At 41.8% G+C, this 9311-nt stretch overlaps 1 protein-coding gene across 4 annotated transcripts in view; it reads left to right on the top strand.

The window, feature by feature from the left end:
* The window catches only part of LOC144284463 (uncharacterized), a 208203-nt gene that overhangs the window by 152631 nt on the left and 46261 nt on the right, over positions 1 to 9311 (top strand). The window lies entirely within an intron of this gene.

The raw sequence follows: 9311 nt of genomic DNA, 5'->3' as shown, positions 1-9311 counted from the left end.
TACGAGATCCTGTAGATTAGGTATCCAGTTGCATTCCCGTAATGACATTTTGAAGGGAAAAATGACACAAGAACCCACTCTGAGGTCATCTCAGAGAATGCGGAATGCTTTTTAACTGAATTAGAATGAGCCCTGGAGGACAGGCCCAAGCCCACACGGTCAGGGTGCTGGCGGCAGGGAGGGGGGCACCCCAGGGTGGCTGAGATGAAAGGCCCTTCTCACTGAAGCTCTGAGGAAGTAGCCCAGTCCCCCCTCTGCCTGACCACGGTGTTGATGGCAGAGTCTTCTCGGGGATCCTGCCTGAGAAAAAGAGGCTTCGAGACTGTAGCAGCTGCTTTCTGCACGTCTACAGGGCAGGAACCCATCCTTCCCACTGCTGGGTACCATAGACTGACCGTATCACTGGTACCCAGCCCACTGATGACCGTATATTCTGAAACTCAGTGATTTCAAGCACTCACGATTTTTGCCACCTCTCCTTTCCACCTGTTTCATTATCTATTTAATATTTATCTTTAAAATAACTCATTAAAAAAACACCTTAGTCTCTTGTTAAAAAAGAAAATATCCTTAAAATCATGGATTTCATAAGCTGTTTCTATTTCCTTCTAATATACATTATGATAAACATGTAACTATTAGAATAGACTCTTTATTCATCAGTCCCTAAAGTCACCGGGCCGGCCACTGTACTGCCACCCTGATGGCAAAGCAATCGGTCTCCCTGGACACAGACATCACTTAGAATGAAGCCATACAGGCTTTGGATTCCCGTCATTCATCAATGCTTCCTCCTCACTCACTTGTCAAAGCTCTCATATGGCACCAGACACATTTTTTTCCCTCTTGAAAGCCCTCAAGCGCAACATGAATGGGAATCGGAATGTCTGTTCTCTGTTAGATCAGGCGTTTGGGGTGATTTGCTTCATTATTAGGAAGGGAGTCATTGTCCATCTGATGTAATACAAGATGCCCCTCTTAAAACAGTCTTTCCTGGAGATAATTCTAGAATAAGACATTTCCCTCCATCTAAAGCATTTTGTGTCAAGAATAAAGGTCAATACAATTAAGGAAGAAAAATACTGAGAAGTAATTTTTTTTTTTAGTAATATGTGTTTTCATGTCATGTTTCTTTCTTTGTGTTCTAGCCTTTGCCTCTTTTTTTCATGCCAGATCTCTTGTATGTTCCTAACTTTTTTTTTTTTTAAAGATTTTATCCATTTATTCTAGAGAGAGAGAGATAATGAAGGAAAGAGCATGAGTGGAGGGGGGAAAGAGGAAGAGGGAGAAGCAGGCTCCCGGCTGAACAGGGAGCCTGAGGCAGGGCTCAATCTCAGGACCCTGAGATCATGACCTGAGCTGAAGGCAGGCGCCGCGGACTGAGCCACCCAGGCCCCCTGTTCCTAACTCTTGATCATTTTTTTGCTTTGTCTCCTCTTTATTCCCACCCCAAATTATGAATCTGGTTTTCATTTTTAAAAAATCATGATTAGGTATATTTCCTTGTTAGAAGCTTAAGCCCAGTATGCATTTTTGTTGGCAGCACAAATGACTTTTGGGAGGGGGTTTTATTAAACATTTCCTAAACATTAACACTGTCCAATAGCTTTTAATGGTGGGCCTGGCTGCTTGATTGGATTATATTTCCACTAGGGGGCACTCTTCCCTTTATGTGTCAAAAATTCTATTGCAATAGTAACAATGGAAATGTGGGTTTCTTTTTGGAAATAGGTGCTACTTGGCTGCCTGGGTGGCTCAGTGGTTGAGCGTCTGCCTTTGGCTCAGGTCCTGATCCCCAGGTCCTGGGATCAAGTCCCACATCAGGCTCCCTGCAGGGAGCTTCTCCCTCTGCCTATGTCTCTGCCTCTATCTCTCATGAGTAAATAAAATCTTAAAAAAAAAAAAAAAAAAAAAAAGGAAATAGGTGCTACTGAACACAACTTTGGGGAAGAGATCATTAAGGATATGAAGCCACTTGCAAAAAAAACACTTGGTTTTAGCAGCAAATTCACCCCATCGTAGACATAATGTAAACAATGGAGCTGAGGGGTAGCTGAGACATTCCTGATATGGTGACTTTCATGAAATCCTTTTCTATTCCAGTTGCCAGCTAGCAAATTTCTTTCCCTAAATTGAAACTGGAGCCAAGGAATCCTTTTCAATAATATCCCGAAGTACTGCCCAGACCTATGATCTTTATGGAATTGATCCCAGGTTTGTTTTCATGTGTTTTCAGGGGGTGAGATCTCAGCCAATACCTTCTCCTAACTCGTCATAGCAAGGACTCACAGGCAGGGAGCTGGAGCACTTTGTCTAGACCACACAGCTGTTAGTGGGAGCAACAGGAGCATCTTCTGAGACAGTGTCTCAAATTTCTTCTGTCCTTGTCATCAGTCTTCCATTGAAGTACTCCCCCACTCTAGCTTTCTTTTTTTTTAAAGAGTATTTATTTATTTATTTATTTGAGACCGAGAGAGCACAAGTCTGGAAGAGGGTCAAAGGGAAAAGGAGAAGCAGACTACACACTGAGCAGGGAGCCCGAGTAGAGAGGCTCCATCCCAGAGCCCCAGGGACATGACCTGAGCCCAAGGCAGATGCTTAATCAATGGAGTCCCCCAGGCACCCCTGCCCTCCAGCTTTCAATGGTGTCTTTGGTCAATAGGATTTTGTCTTTTTCTGACCTGACAGGGCTCACTCTAACTGAAGTCTAGTAATATTTTACTACAGTTATTGAGTTATAGTAGCACAGATACCTGAGGTTATTACATATTTTTCTTTAATAATCAAGATCCTGAATTCTAGTTGATGACTTTCTTGGGCCTTGGAGATAATCTAGATGAATGAGAGGGACCACCCCAGCATCTGAAGAGTCAAGTTTTAGTCCTAGCTAGGCCCTTAAAGAATGAGTTACATTGTGACAAATTGCTTAATCTTGGTGACACCTGGCTGGCTGGCTCAGTGGTTGAGTGTCTGCCTTTGGCTTGGGTTGTGATCCTGGGGTCCTGGGATTGAGTCCTGCATGGGGCTCCCTGCAGGGAGTCTGCTTCTCCCTCTGCCTATGTCTCTGCCTTTCTCTTAGGGTCTCTCATGAATAAATAAATAAAATATTTAAAACAATCAAAAAAATGCTTAATCTTCTGGCCTTCATTTCCTTTTCTAAGTGAGATCTAGCTAGTGGCAGAGCAACATTTAGTGAGCCAGAGACTTTATGAATTCTCCTCCTCCTCAAAGTAGCCCTCTGAGGTGCTATCATCATCCCTACTTTCCAGAAAGGGTAACTGAGACTCAGAGAGCCCAAGTGATTTGCCCAAGATCCCAGCAATTGGACCTGGATCTCCCTGGCTTGGAAATCTTCAGTTAGAGCATAGAAAAAGGTCCTCACTCAGTAAATATGCACTCAGAACCTTGCACATGCTCAGCAGGCCTTGCTGGCAGTAAAACCCGACATACTCATTTCAAACCAACGAAGAATGTGAAAAGGAAATGGTTCAAAAAAGCACTATGATAGTTGAGTGGTGGTGCGGTTTCTCTGGGGACATGGGTTCGTGTCCCCTCTCTCCCACACCCTGCATGTGATTTTAAGCAGGTCACTTCACTTCTCCAGGCTGTTTCCTGAACTGAACTATGAGGGTTGAGAAAAACTCCAGCCTTAGGTCTTCCGGTGCCCTATTCTCTGGCCATCTGGCCTGACGTCTGAACTCCTTCTCCAGGCTCTGGGTGCTGTCCCAGGACCTCCTGTTCTCATGCGCCCCAGCCCTAACCTTTCCAGTCCCAGGATTATGTTGTTCTTTCTTCCTGCCCCTCAGTTTCCTTACTGGGGAGGCCCTGTCCTGCTGCTTCATCCCGCAGGGCTCTGGTTCCTACAGTGGAGCCAGCAAAGCAGAAAAGACTAATGTAATCTTGCCCAGATTGCTCAGGAATTTGGGGAGACTCACTCAACGCCTGGGTTCACCACTGCTGAGCCAGGCGTGCAGGAATATAATTCTGAACCAGCCCAGTTTAACCAAGTAAAGACAGTGGAGCTTCTGGGCGGTGTCACATTGAGGCTCTGAAGATCCCACTGCTGCTGTCACCCTTTTCATCAAAACGATTGAAATGTATTTCTAAACAGAATTGAAGGCCCCCGTCTAAATCAAACTGCTATATTGGCCTCAATGTCCCAATTTGCAGTGTTTCAGCTTCTGGTTCACAGTCAATTCTCAATAGAGGTTTGTTATTATTGCTGATAACCACAACTGTATGAATACAAAGAAAAGAAGTTCCTATTTCGCGAGAGGGAAAAAAAAAGAATCTCATTCAGAGCAAAAGAGAATGAAAATTGCTCTTGTTCAGCAGCTTTACAAATCCTCTTTCCTTTTCTGCTGGAAATGAAGCTGAGTTTAAAAGCTTATCTTGGTTTGACTTTCTTCCCCTCCCCCACAACCAAAATAGAATAGCTGTTTAGCTTGAAAATTCATAGAAGCCCATGTCAACTGGTTAACAACACACACACACACACACACACACATGCTCCTTAATATCCTCATTATATAAAATCTCAATCACCAAAAACTGACAAGAAAAAAAATTCCAAGTCTCCTACAGACAATTGAGCAAAGGATATAAACAGATGATTTATAAAGCAGGAAATGCAAATGACAAAAAAAATCATATGAAAAAATATTCAACATGCAAATAATAAAAGAAGTCCCAAACTACAACGACAATGAGATACTGTGGCTGCTCATCAAATTAGTATTTTAAAAAATTGTAGCAAAACTAGTCCTTGCTTTTGGGTGATGGGGTTTCTGAAAAAATATGTATGAAATCCAAATATATTTTTAAAAACCCTGACAATAGCCTCACATGCTTTCAGGGCAACTATGAGCTGTGAGCTAATATTGTTGAGCTCCCTAAGAACAGAACCTTCCTTTGAGCTCCCTCTATGCATCATACTCTGCTACCTCCCTACTGTGCCCCCATCAATACTGGCATCTGTGAAGCAGACTCCAGGATCCAGAGGGACAGCCCTAGCTTTTGCTGTGAAACCTGTGCAAACCTACCATTCTCTTTATTTTTTTTTAAGTTTCCCTTTGGTAAAAAGTTGTATCCAGATTCTTAAATTCCATAATTTTCCCACAATATTGTTTTTCTTTGCCCCAAACTTTGAGGTCTTCATTAATAAACGTACAGAACCATAATGAGATTTAGACATAGAATGTCCTTAAAAGCATCCAATCCCAATGGTGATTTTACAGTGGAAGAGTAGGGTTCACAACATTCTGAAGGGGGGATCTTAACTGTTTTCACTGTAAACCTTTCTCTTCGGGGTGAAGGTCAATATCCACATGGCGCCTGCTTGCTACCCTTGTTAGAAGACATATACTTGACTACTGGCCTTTGCAGATTAGAATCATGGTCTCTCAAGTGTGTGGCAAAGAATGATCCACTTAGGTGAAAGAAAAATGTATTCAGATTTCTGCTCTCTACCCTGTCTTATCCTTTTTTAATTTCCAGTTTTAATACTATTGTAACATAAAGGTTAGTATAGCAGTTAATTGGGGAAGTATTATCAAAATCATTTCTCTGGTAGGATATTGTTATCAGAAAGTTTGTAGACAAATGGAGTAGAGTGGGGGTGATAATGTGTCTGATCCTTCGCAATTTGGGAAGCAGGGCCTTTGGAGTTAAGGGAGGAAACAAGGCAGGCTGTGGTCATTGAGACTGACCAGCAGAGCTCCTGGTAGAGGGCAGAGAATGTGCTGATACAGAAGCAACTAGAATGTTCAGCTGAATCACAAGGACATGTTGGCTGGGAAAGGGTCCAATAATTTTAAAGGGCATCTTTCCAGAAAAGCCCATTTGTGGTATCTCAGGTCATGTCCAAGAACCACGGGTCCAAGATTCCAGGAATCACCTTACTGTGGCATGCCAAGCCAAGGGTTTCAATGAGATGGTACCGGTTGGGAGTCAGTGGTGGGAAAGCCAAAACCAGCTAAGGGATGTGGTAATGAAAATATCCAGGCAATCTAGCTGAGATCCAAGTACAGGCAAGTGAGCTATTGTAGTTAGCAGGCTCGTCAGAGTGAAAGCGGGTATTGTCGGGGGCCTGGAAGCAAATCCATGTCAGATAGAGGTGTGTATGGTAGAGAAGGGAGAGTCAGAAACTGATATTTGGAATGCCCTTAAGTAGAGTTGGCTCCGATGAGCTATTAGGGAAGATCCAATAGCATGATTCTAAGCCTCATTTATGTTTGTTTCGGTAAGGATCACAAACTCTGAATAATCTGATAACAAATTCATGCCTTTATTCCTAGGAGAACTATGGGGACACAAATATAGATACATCAGCTCAAATTTTTAATTTCTGCTGTCTAAGAAACCCCAGATAGCTTTTCAATTATTTCTGATAGCTTCCCTCATGTGGGAGTGTAAGTACTCTCATGTGCGGCTCTGGCCTCTTTGGGGGAATTTAATACCCCAAAACTCATCTTGGGAGAGACCGCTGTTCCAGCTTCCGTATCTTTTAATGGACATGAAGTGTGCAGCAGGAAAGGCTGAACTTCTCTCCCTTAAGGATAGTGCACACTCACAAAAAGTTAACAGCCACATGGAAATCAAACTGTTAGTGGTATTAATGGGTGGGTGTCAACCAACCTCTGGTGTCTAGGGGGGGCTGTCCGGGGAAGCTGGAGTGGAGAAGGTGGCTTGGACCTGAGGACAAAGGGAACTCCCGCCTCTCTCATTGCAACCCTGGGTCTGCCTGCATCTGGCCTGAGGCCTACCTGATGAGGACAGGAGCAGTGCTATGGACACACAAACCTGCGAGACGCTAAGTCACAACTCATGTCAATGTAGAGCTGAAGCTCTAACACCTGCTCTAGCACACTAGAATTTGAAGGAAGAGATAAATTGAATTTAGAGCTGATTTCCTTTAAAAATATTTATAAGGCATATATTAATATATAATAAAAATATATTATACAAGCATACCTTGTTTTATTGCACTTTGCAGATACTCCATTTTTTCCAAATCAAAGGTTTGTGGCAACACTATATCAAGCAAACCTATCGGCATTATTTTGCCAACAGCATTTGCTCATTTTGTCTCTGTGTCACATTTTGGTAATTCTTGCAGTATATTAAACGTTTTCATAATGATTTTATTTGTCATGGTGACCTGTAACAGTATTGTAATGTTATTTTCATGCCTGCTAACACAGCATCCATTCTGTAGCCTATGGATCAAACGATCATTTCAACTTCCAAATCTTATTATTTAAGAAATATAATTCATCGGACTTGCTTTCTGTGGTGGTCTGGAACCAAACCCACCATATGTCTGAAGTATGCTCCTATAAAATTTCCTAATTGTCTGGAAATGTTAATTTTGTTCAGTCTTGCTTTCTTTTGTTTTTGTTAAATTTTATTTTGAGATCATTGTGATTGTAACGCAGTTAAAAGAAATGCAGAGAAACCTTTGTACCTCTTTTCCAGTCCGCCCTCCCCCACCCAGGGTAACACCTTGCCAAACAATCACAGTATTTCATTCCAGAGCATTGACATTGAGGCCCTTAAGATCCAGGGGATTTCATGTTTCCCTTTAGAGACACATCACTTCTTTCCTGTCCCCACCCCTTCCTTAATCCCTGCCACCACTGTCTCCACCTCTATAATTTTTCATTTCAAAAATGTTAATCTAACTTGCAGCTAGTAGATAAATAGGTCACAGAGAGCTAATCCACAATATAGTGTATATAGATGACAATAGTGGATTGTAATTTTCAAACTAAGAGACTAGACCTGAATTATTCCCTCAACAAAAAAGAAATGATAATTATGTGGTGTGATAGAGGTACTGTTACTGCAGTGGTGATACACTACAATATTTAAATGTGTCATAGCAACATATTGTACAACTTAAATTTGCGCATTGTTATCGGTCAAATATATTTCAATTAAAAATGCAGAAAAAAAAGAGAATGTTATATAAATGGAAGTATACGGTATATAATCCTTCAGGATTGCCTTTTTTCTAACAGTATCACTCTCTGAAGATTCATCCAGGTTGTTGTGTGTTATCTATAGCTGGCTCATTTTTATTGCTGAATAGTATTTCACAGTATGGGTGTACCACAGTTTAACTCTTCACGTGTTGAAGGACATCCAGGTTGTTTCCAGTCTGGGATTAGTACAGCGATGTTATAGACATTTGTGTATAGGTTTTGACATAAACATAAGTTTTCAGTTTTCTAGGATAAATGCCCAGGAGGGCAATTTGGGGGTTGTATGGTAATTATTGCATGCTTAGTTTTTAGAGAAGCTGCTAAACCATTTTTAAGAGCGGCTGCACCATTTTACACTCCCACCAGCATCGTACAAATGATCCTTGGCACTGTTCACTTTTGTCCTTATTGTTGTTTTAGCCCTTCTTATAGGACGGTAAGTGCCGTGAGGACAGGAACATGCCTATGAGTTTAACCACCGTAGCTGACCTATCGTGGGTTCCTCCTGTGTCCCTCTATCTACCTCTGTTGAACTGAAATTGAACTGAAGAGCCTGTGATCTTGTAGTACATGCATTTACATAAGTATTTGAAGATACCAGTCTTGGGTAGTTATCGTTTGTATAAAGATTCTTAATCTTTTCCACATTTTCTCTTCAGTCTCAGAGATAAAATCTTCAACTCTTCTCTCACTTACTGTAGGCTTGTACACAACCTTCTTCAACTCTGCTCAGAATTTAACTCTCTTCCTCTTGCTTTGGTAGATCTTCTAACTGGAAGGCTAAAGGAGGCAGCGTATGGCTGTGGCTCTGAGGTTTCGTGATACTATTTATTCCTTTGGGCTTTCCCATTTAGAAAGATAATACTTTTTTCCTTCTGATTAGGCAGTTCAGTTACTCTCTGCCCCTGGAAGCCTCACAGTAATAATATTCTATCGTTTGTGGTTGTCCCTGGTTTCAGTAAATTTCATAATGATCTACTAGTAAATGTCCCTGCTTTCAGTAAATTTCATAATGATCTACTGCTCTTCCTGCTAGATCCCTGTCTTCTAGCTGAGCATAGCTTTCAAAATTATATTTAAACAGCGTGCGTTACTTACCTTGACTCTTAGCTTGTAGTGTGCATGTAAGGCACCCAAGGCCACCTTCTAGCTGGGCTGCCTCAAACCAGCGCCCTCCTGTTTTCACCTGCTGATGAGAAGGCAGCCCAGGAGGCATCAATAATATGTGTTAAGCCTAAAAATTCCTGATAGATAATGAAGTATTTCTTTAAGAGCTAGTTTCAGTTTAGGAAAACTCAACACACTGAAACCGTAACTCATGGAAAA

Source organism: Canis aureus, chromosome 15 (genome assembly GCF_053574225.1).
Source record: "Canis aureus isolate CA01 chromosome 15, VMU_Caureus_v.1.0, whole genome shotgun sequence".
Taxonomy (NCBI): domain Eukaryota; kingdom Metazoa; phylum Chordata; class Mammalia; order Carnivora; family Canidae; genus Canis; species Canis aureus.
Note: the sequence above shows the minus strand (reverse complement) of the source record. Positions and strands in the feature narration are given on the sequence as shown.